This window comes from Lycium ferocissimum, chromosome 5 (assembly GCF_029784015.1).
Source record: "Lycium ferocissimum isolate CSIRO_LF1 chromosome 5, AGI_CSIRO_Lferr_CH_V1, whole genome shotgun sequence".
Classification (NCBI taxonomy): Eukaryota; Viridiplantae; Streptophyta; class Magnoliopsida; order Solanales; family Solanaceae; genus Lycium; species Lycium ferocissimum.
In genome coordinates, this window is record NC_081346.1 from 3,163,186 (window position 1) to 3,174,092 (window position 10,907).

The following is a 10,907-nucleotide window of genomic DNA, read 5'->3' on the forward strand; positions in this document are numbered from 1 at the left end:
AACTTGAACTGACAAGAATTTTATATGTAAATAGCCGCATGTTTCTTAAAAATCTTGTTGTTGTTTACACTTGAAATCTTTGTAAGTTCAGGTAAATGTATAAATAATTAATTATGAATTGTTAAAATATGTGGTTATTTACACATGAAACTTTTGCAAATTCATGAATGTGTGTAAACAACCTCAAATTATTTTAAGAGAATATGTAGTTGTTTATGGGTGCAACTTGTGCAAATTTAGGCTTTGTATATAAACAACCATGGGTTGTTTAAACAATTTGTGATTATTCATACATGCCACTTTTGCTAGTTCAGATTTGTGTATAAGCAACCTCAAATTGTTTTTTAAAAAATGTGATTGTGTAAGTATGCAACATGTGCAAATTTAGATTTTGTGTACAAATCAACCACGAGTTGATTAAAAAAACTATGTCTAGTTACACATGTAACCATTGCAAGTTTAGGTTCTAATCCTAAGATTACTTTACAAAGAAAACAGACTAATCCATGTCCATATGCATCTACTTAAATTAGAAAAAAATTACTTCTTTTTAGTTTTGTATTTTTTTTAAAACTTGTAGGTGTTTAGACATGATAGTTGTGATTATTTAGACTTGAAAATTGTGATTGCACAACCGCAAGTTATTTAAAAAATATGGGGTTGCTTAAACAAAACCTTGTTGTTTATAATAAACAACAAGAAATTACTCAAGCAACCACCAATTGTTTACATAAGGATTACACTCTTTGTAACTTATAAGTATTAAACAATCATTGATTATTTAAATAAATACTGGTTGTTTACGATAAACAACAAGTTGCTAGGATAATCACTTGTTGTTTACATAAGAATCCAACTTTTCGTAAATTATACTAAGCAACCAGTGGTTGTTTAAACAGACACTGATTGTTCATAATAAACAACAAGAAGTTGTTCAAGCAATCACTTACATTTAATTCTTCATTAAGTCACTCGATTGATGTTCAATTATTATTATTCTATTAAATTAGTTCAATCAAGTAATCTTATGTATAATTAATTGAAAATGAAAGTAAATATCAATGGAAAAATAATGGCAAAAATCATTACTATATATGATGAACTTCTAGTCCGCCCTTTTCTGATACAATAACTTCCTATCGAATCTGCTTACTATACTACTTGTGGAACTAAAAACTAAGATAAAATAACCACAAAAACACAGGCTGCTCAAAGAAGGTCATGGACCACAAAAACACCAGGCTGCTCAAAGAAGGTCATGGACCAAGGACTTCTTGAGGAAACCTTCCACCTTAGCCTTCGAATTTGTGAAGTCCTGCATGATCTTTTCGTTCTCAGAACGGGCAATGCCAAACTCATCCTTTTTTTGGCGGATTCTTTCTTGCAAAGCACGACATGTTGCAGTGCAAGTGGCCAACTGATCCTCCAATTCTTCCGGTCCCTTCTTGTTCATCTCCATAACTACAAGGTTCCTGGTTTTTGCCTCCTTCAGTTTGCTACTGTCCTGGAGAAGTTGCTTGGCTTGAGAGATATCATTCAACCTTAGATGGAGCCACCCGACATCTACTTTGACAGACTCAAGATCTCGAACTTCGGCAAGCATAGATTGGAGTTCTGTGGAGCTTATGTTTTGCAAATTTGTGGCCTCCAATTTGTTATAGATGTCGCAAACCAATTCCAGGACTGATGAAGAAAACTTCACTGAAGTGACAGAGTATTCCTCGCAATATCTCCGTACTTATGGAAGATCTTCTCCAGGACAGGTGCTGTTTCCGTTTTAACTTTATACCCATTAACCATGACTGACAGGTCATCGGGTCTTGATTCAATCTCATCATCAGATGAATAGTCATTCACAAGTGCAGCTATCCTTGTGAGGTTGAGACTCATGGATTTTGTTGGACGCGCAACACTCTGGCCACTTCTGGTTTCTGGTTCTCTGGCATTACCATTGGACACAGCAACAGCCTTGCTTACTGTTGCATTGTTCTCAACTACAACTTCAGGGTAAGAAGGAGCTGTTTGAGTGTGTTGCCCCTGTTTCTGAATTCCAACACCAAGGGACCATGCTTTGTTAGGATAGATTGATGCACGGAGTCATGAACCTTTTCTTTTGTTGTACGAAAGGTTCCAGTGATAAGATGAGCAGGAAACTCACTACAAGTACTGGAAGGGTGCGACGCCTGTAGAATAAGACGTGATGTTTAGATTGATTTCATTAATAAAAGAAAAGGATACATCATAAGCCATTTTAACATTATTAGAAAGGGGACTGCAGAAGAAATGTCCAGCAGTATAAATATTAAAGATAAATACTCATCACTAGCATCATTCTACACTCTACAGGTATATGCTCCCACTCATCCAAAGTTAGATGCTCCAAATCACAACTATAATTCTCTATCTTCTGTAAAAAATGTCCAAGAGTATAAATACACATCCAAAGTTATATGCTCCCACTCACAACTATATTTCTCTATCTTGTGTAAAAATATCCGACGAAACATGTTTGACTGGGAAGTGGTGTATACACTTGTGTAGATTTCACAGACTCTCTTAGTTTAAGAGTGTTCAGTAAATTTTTGGCTGTACATATTAACGCACTCTTGGTACTATTAATAATAAAAGTTCATCTCTTTACTTATCCAAAAATAATTTGTAAGTTTCAATAGAGTACCTTAACATTTCGAACTGGAGACCTTTGAATTGGTTTTTGAGCAGTCCTAAATAGAATTATCCATGATTGTAATCAAATAAGTGCAAGTTTGAGGACGGGATGGTGAAGTAGCCAAACCCTGTCAAAACAAAAAGGATTAGGCACTTAGTTGATGCAAGTTTATTTGTCTAAGTAGGGGCTAATAGGAAAACAAAATAAGCAGCTTCAAAGTAGGCAAACTTGACATGAACCGACGAAGCCATTCTACATGTCATGTAATCCAAGTGCTGGAATATTGTCTGATGAATAGCAAGCAATATATCTCCAAAAGCACAAACATATATATTTGTATTTTATTTCACATCACCTAATAGTAGGAACAAACAGATCGTGCCAATGAACTTGACCTTGTATATAGAGGTACACGCTTTACTTGGACTAATAAAAGAAAACGTGGTAACAATATACTTGAACATCTGGATAGCCTTTTAGCGAAATTATAAATGGATTGATTTATTTCCTGAAAGCAATGGTATTCAGAGTTCGCTTTTTTACTTCAAAATCTTGAAAGGACTCTTACTACTGAATATTATAATCTTCCTAAAGTTAGAAGCAAAACTTTGGAAACTTAAATCGGGTGTCACTTTGACAAACGAAGATGATGCAAACACTAAATTTTTCCATTTATTGACCCTCCAAAGACGAAGGCGAAATCACACATTAAATCTAAAAACACAATCTGGAGAATGGATCTCTAATCAAAATGAAACTCACATTTTATTCTTGACCGTTTCCAAAATCTTTTCACCAAAAAAAAAAAAAAAAAAAAAACTTTCACCAACCATGCCAACCATATGTCCAACCAACCACTAGCAAAAAATCACCTAAATCCTTTTGAACTTTTGCACAGAGGTTAACACATCTTAGTTAATGAATAACAAAAACAACCTTAACACGGCAAAAAACAACAACATGAGTGTTAAGAAAATGAAAAAGGTGAGAAAACAAGCTTTTTTTGTAAAAGTGAAAAAGAGACAAATCTTTATGCATTAGAGTTTTAAAGATTATAGCCCGTTGTTTTTTGTTCTTCTTTGAACCACAAAAAACAAAAAAAACAAAGGATATGATCACAAAAATGTAGAGCTGAAGATTCTTACTGGAGGAGACTCTACTCTGGGTTCTTGCTTTCATCCTCATAATCCTCCCCTTGTTGTTTCTTGCAGTGCTTGTACCAAGCTTGTAATTTCTGGTTCTTGATATTTTCTTGCTTTACCTCTCACCATTTTCTCTATGGAGTTTCAAAGAACAAGAACAAAACACACTCTTTCTTTTTCTTGCTTTCTTCAAAGTTCAAAATTTTCTCCTATCTCTCACTCACACAAAACAGGGAGTGCAGGTAAAAGACAAATTTCAAGACAAAGGAGGATACGACTTGGAAGAAAATCCTTGACTGTACTTTTATTCCCTCAAAAATGTATATTCTCTCTTTCAAATAACATTTGCCACTAATGTTGTAACATTAATAGTAATTGTAAAATGTAAAGATGATAAAAAGATATACTCCCCTCCGACTCAGATTATTTGATATTTTTCGCATTCAAAAATGAATGAGTTGATTCATGGCTTTTTTTCATATGTTTTTTAAATATTTTAAATTTCATCCGTATTAATTATGGTGACTTAAAGACATTTACATAGTTTCCAAATATGTAAATTTTAATTCGAAATATTTAAAGTTCTATTATGGGAACACACCGTCAAAGAAGAAGTTTTTCCAAAAACGAAAAGTTTAAACAAATTAGGATAGAAGGGAACTAATCCATACGGAATTTGTGGACTTCAATGAAGATCTATCTTAGGCTTTCTAATTTTGAATTGCATGGATTTTTCAAGAATGACTTGGGTTTATTTCTTGAAAGATAGGAAATACTTTGCTACATTCAAGAGATTTAAATGGTTGAAATACAAGGTATTAAAATCAAGAAAATTGGCAAAAAGAATTATGGTAATTGATCAGAGAGAAAACAATTCGAAAACAGTGATTTTCAAGCTTGAACGTTGCGGATTAAGATTAAGAAATGAGTTTTTATACACTCTTGAACAAAAAGGTTACACGAAAGGAGAAATTTTATCATTGTTGAAATGGCCATTTATCTTTGTTTTTGTAATAATACCATTAATAGTGTAAAAAAAAATTAAAAAAAAAATCCCATTATCAAAGTAAATTAGCTAATCTTAAGCTCACTTTACCAACCCTATTCTTTTTTGGAGCTCTATGCTATATCTCTACTTGTACAAGCACGTTTAGATATATGTTTAGATTTAACCTAACATTCACTTATCATTGCCTTAGCCTTTTGAAATAGTGATGAAAGCCAAGTGCATTTACTACATATATGTTGCTCATGCAAGGAACAGATTAATTATGGGATGATGTACAAATTTTATGGAAACCATTCACTTAAAATAATACGTTTTAATTTTTCTAGTGAGTACTAGCATAGATGACGTATTCACGAGTAACGTATTAGGCTTATTTGGTTCAAGCATTTGTTCTTGGTTGTCAAAAAGCAAAGTGTGTTGCTAATTCGTGGTATGAGTAACGTAATATGTCTCGACGTATCCCAAGACCACGACTATTAGTTGTCTCTTCATTTAAAATAATTGAAGATATTGGTGAAAAACAAAAAAGTAAGGGAGTTCGTTTTGTATTGCGATAACAAATCGACGATTGCCATTGCCTAGAATCCGGTCAACCATGAAAGATCGAAATCATATTTCCATCAAGTACCATTTTATCCAAAAAGCACAAAAGGTGGGGTACGTTTTAATTGCCGGACGTGAGAACAACTTGCGACATCTTCACCAAAGCACTTCCTAGAGAAAAGTTTTGAACAAATCTTCGAGAACGCATAAAATATAGTTGTCAAGCAAATGCATTAAGGGAGTTTGGAATTAATGCCTTCACGGATACTGTGGCCTATTTTATGTTTTCTAGGAGTTCTTTATTATTTCAAGAAGAGTTAATTAAGTCAAATATGTTGTAATATGTCAAAATAATACTATAGTTTTAATTTATTTTTACTTTTATTAATAATAATAAGTGTCTTATTTTCGCTGTAGGAGTAAAGATGGCCAATTTTAATTAATCCCGATGGTTGCTTTGTATTGGGGTAGTAAATAATTCTTGAAATGAACGGATTCCCGGTCTTGAAGGTTAAAAATGATTATTGGCCATCCACGTGTAATATATTCATGCGAACTAATAAATTAGAACTAAATAACCCGATGGGACCCAATAGTGAAAATATTCAAATTGATATTTACGGAAAATATCATGCTCCATTTCAACCTCGCCCTAACAATACAAGGTTCATTGAGTTTAAAATTGAAATTTTAGGGTTCTAGTCTATTTTCAATAGGCTAACCATTACTAATATAATATATAACGTATTTATGTAAAGAAAGTCATCATAAAATAATGTATTCAATATGCTAACCAAAATTAGATTACATTGTGAATCGTTGGCTAAATAGAACTTGCTATGGCTTCAACCTAATTAGTACTACAACCATTATTAATCATCTAAGTACAACTTCACTTCCAACCTAATTAGTACTCACTCACCAAGAAAAATCATAAAAACATGGTTTCCTCAATACATTTGACGGGTCTTCAATGTTTTGACCACTCGATCATTTGATATAACTTAATTAGTCAAAACGTACTAGTAGTAGCCACGGAGAATATTATCTTGGGTAAGCAACAAATTAGATTTTTTTTGATAGCTTAGGTTTAATATTTTCAACAAATAAATTATTCAGAATATATGCACTCCCCCGAGTTATATTTAGTACCGCCAATTGTTGCAACTTTGACATGTTTTTAATTGTTGCTTCAATTATTTAGTGCCGAGACAAGTTTGCCCCTTAAAATTGTTGCATTTTTTAACTTTTAAATTTGTTAACGTATTATCAAACTTTATGCCGAAAAAGGCAAAAACTTGCTTATATATCCTACAATCTTACTACATTTATATATGGTTTTGTCATTCCAAACTAATTATGGGTTGCATTGTATAGATGATGCAAATGTTAATTGTTAAACACCACGAGGACGAACCCGTTGGGGAGAGGATGAACGTGAGATACTTCTACTATTCGCTTAATCGAACAGATTTATTGTTCGGGTTTTGAAGTATATATACGAGGATGCATTCATTTCTTTTTGCTTCTTGATTTGTTAATTTCTTTGGGATATAACTTTTAATCCTACCACGTCAAGAAAGTGACTCGGTCGCACGAACGCATACGCATAATTTTACGTTTTATGGTTCACTTTAAATTTAATAGCTGGAATCGAAAAATCTAGTACTTGTATATTCCGTTATGGAAGGAAAGCATCAACGATATCGATGAAATTTGCAAAAGAAAATATGAAAATGCGGACACCGATATCTCGAATGCTATATTTGGGCTCCGAAAAAGATGAAAGTTAATTATTTATTAGATTAGCTTTGTGGGTGGAGGAGAAATGAATCTACTTGTTGGTTGATATGTCATACAGAACAAATGTAATGAGTGGAACCAATACAATGAAACGTGCTTTCACCACACAATAGTTGTATTTCGGATCTTTGTTTTTATGGCATTGCTAAAGAAACGACCTTAATGTACTTGCCTCTATCCTAATGAAATTGTGTGTATATAGAAGCTTACGAACCTAATGTATTTCTTGTTTGACACCTTCTTTTCTTATGTAATACGGCTTCGACTTCAAATGGTATTCTATCGAATCGTGCACATATGTCGAAGTTTAATTTACCGATTACACGAAACATATAAAATTCCTCGAAGTTTGAAAGTTCGGTTGATTTTGCTATTTTCAATTACCGAATGAATATACCGATCCCGACAGCAAAAATCTTAGGAAACCACATCAAAATCAAGCATCTGAGAATAGAAAATTTAACAATTAGAAAAGCAAGGAGAACAAAAAGCTTGAAATTTTAACAAGTTATGGTGTATTTTAATGGGGGAGGGGTTAAATAAGAAAAGAGTCGTGTTTAGTATATCAATTGAAGGATACCATGTAAAGGGAAATGTCAAAATTGAACCACTTTAATTTATAAATGATTAGTGGCACTTGTCACGCGCCTCTTGGCGTGTGACTACACTCACTATGCCATGTGGAAGTTATTAATTAAAACCCATTTTGCCAAGTCTAGGGTGTCTTCACATTGCGTATAGTTGTGGGGACGAAAGTAAATATGCACCATTCGTGCCAAGTTCGGGGGCGTTTTAGTTACTTAAGCCTTTCAAGAATATCATTTAGTTTTTCAATATTATCTCTTAGTTTTTTCAAGAAATCTTTTAGGAGTTTGTGATACATGTATCTAGTGAATTGATACATGTATCTAGTTATTATCAAGACTTTGGTGAATTAATTTTTGAGTAGTATAAATAGAGATGTAATTGATGATTGTAATCATCTCAAGTGGTTAAGTAGCCTAATACAAGTTGGAGCATTCTCTAAGAAAAATTCTCTTCCTATTCTTTCCTCGTACAGTATACACTTGTGTAGACTTCACAACATCTCTTAGTTTGAGAGTGTTCAGCCATATATTTTTGGCTGTACATATTAACGCACTCTCAATACTATTAATAATAAAAGTTCACTCTTTACTTATCCAAAAATAATTTGTAAAGTTTCAATAGAGTACCTTAACATTTCGAACTGGAGACCTTAGCGTAGCAGTCCTAAACTTACGATTATCCATGATTGCCTTCAAATAAGTGCGAGTTTGAGGACGGGATGGTGAAGGCGCAAAACCCTGTCAAAACACAAAGGATTAGGCAGTTAGTTGATGCAAGTCTATTTGTCTAAGTAGGAGCTAATAGGAAAACCAAATAAGCAGCTTCATAGTAGGTAAAACTTGACATGAACCGACGAAGCCATTGTACATATGTAATCCAAGTGCTAGAATATTGTCTTGATTAATAGCAAGCAATATTTCTCCAAAAGCACAAACATATATATTTATAATTTATTCACATCACCTAATAGTCGGAACAAACAGATCGTGCCAATGAACTTGACCTTGTATATAGAGGTACACGATTTACCTGGACTTATAGAATAAAACGTGATAACAATATACTTGAACATCTGGATAGACTTCTAGCGAATTATAAATGGATTGATTTATTTCCTGAAAGCAATGTTTGCCATCTTCGACGCACTCACCCCGACCATCGCCCCCCCCCCGCCCCCTCGCCCCCCCCCCCCTCGCCTTCCCTTATCCACTGCTCCATCCCTCCTGCCGAGAACTGAAGTTTTTCGGTTTAAGACTATATGTACTTCTCATCCAGATTTTGAAAATATTGTTCATGAGTCCTGGGAGTCTAAACAAAATTTGATAGATGCAGTAGACAATTTTATAACGAAGTAACCCATTGGAATAAATCTTCCTTTGGGAATATTTTTCACCAAAAAAGAACTCTACTTCGACGTCTCACTGGTATTGAGAGTTCGCTTTTTTCTTCAAAATCTTGAAAGGACTCTTACTACTGAATATAATAATCTTCTTAAGTTAGAAGCAAGACTTTGGAAACTTAAATCGGGTGTCACTTTGCTAAACGAAGATGACGCAAACACTAAATTTTTCCATTTATTGACCCTCCAAAGACGAAGGCGAAATCACATATTAAAACTAAAAACACTATCTGCAGAATGGATCTCTAATCAAAATGAAAGCCACACTTTTATTCTTGACCATTTCCAAAAACAAAAAAAAAAGACCTTTTCACCAACCATGCCAACCAAATGTCCAACCAACCACTAGCAAAAAAATCAGCTAAATCCTTTTGAACTTTTGCACCTCTAAAATAGGTTAACACATCTTAGTTAATGTAACATGCAACACAACCTTAACACAGCAAAAAACAACAACATGAGTGTTAAGAAAATGAGAAGAAAGAAAACAAGCTAGTGAAGTAAAAAAGAGACAATCTTTATGTCATTAGAGTTTTAGAGATTATAGCCCTTTGTTTTTTGTTCTTCTTTGAACCAAAAAAAAACAAAAACAAAAACAAACAAAAAAACAGGATATGATCACAAAAATGTAGAGCTGAAGATTCTTACTGAAGGAGCCTCTAATCTGGGTTCTTGTTTCATCCTCATAACTCCTCCCCTTATTGTTTCTTGCTGTACTTGAGCTGAGCTTGTAATTTCTGGTTCTTGATATTTTCTTGCTTTACCTCTCTTCACCATTTTCTCTATGGAGTTTCCAAAGAACAAGAACAAAACACACTCTTTCTTTTTCTTGCTTTCTTCAAAGTTCAAAATTTTCTCCTTTACTCTCTCACTCACACAAAACAGCACTAGGCAGGTAAAAGACAAGCTTTCAAGACAAAGGGAGGATACCTTCAGCAGCAAATCCTTTGACTTTACTTTTATTCCCGAAATTGTATAAGACATCTTTCAAAAACATTTGCCACTAATGTTGTCATTAATAGTAATTGTAAAATGTAGAGATGGAAAAAGATATACTCCCTGCGACTCAGATTATTTGATATTTTTCGCTTTTCGAGAGTCAAATGAGTTGGTTTTGGATGTAATTTTTTCATATGTCTTTTAAATATTTTAAATTACTCCGTATTAATTATGGTGACTTAATAGTACTTTTTACATAGTTTCCAAATATGTAAATTTTAATTCGAAATATTTAAAGATTCTATATTCAAACACACCGTCAAAACTAAGAAGTTTGACTCTCGAAAAACGAAAAGTTTAAAACAAATTAGGATAGAAGGAGTAAATATTTAGAAATTTGTTTACTTCAATGATGATCTATCTTAGGCTCTTTATTATGAATTGCATGGAGTATTATTGAGTTTAACTACGGGTTTGTAATAAAGATCTCAACTCCTTAAAGATAGGAAATACTATTACCGACTATTAAAGGGGAAAATGGTGTAAATACAAGTTATTAAAATAAAGAAAATTGGCAAAAGAAAAACAAAAGCAAGAAAAGAATTATGGTAATTGATCAGAGAGAAAACAATTCGAAAACAGTGATTTTCAAGCTTGAACGTTGCGGATTAAGATTAAGAAATGAGTTTTTATATCTATATGGATCGAAAAAGATTACAATTTTGTCATTTTATCTTGATGATAAGCCATTTATCTTTGTTTTGTAATAAGTGATGTAATAGTGTAAAAAAAAAATTAAAAAAAAAATCCCACATT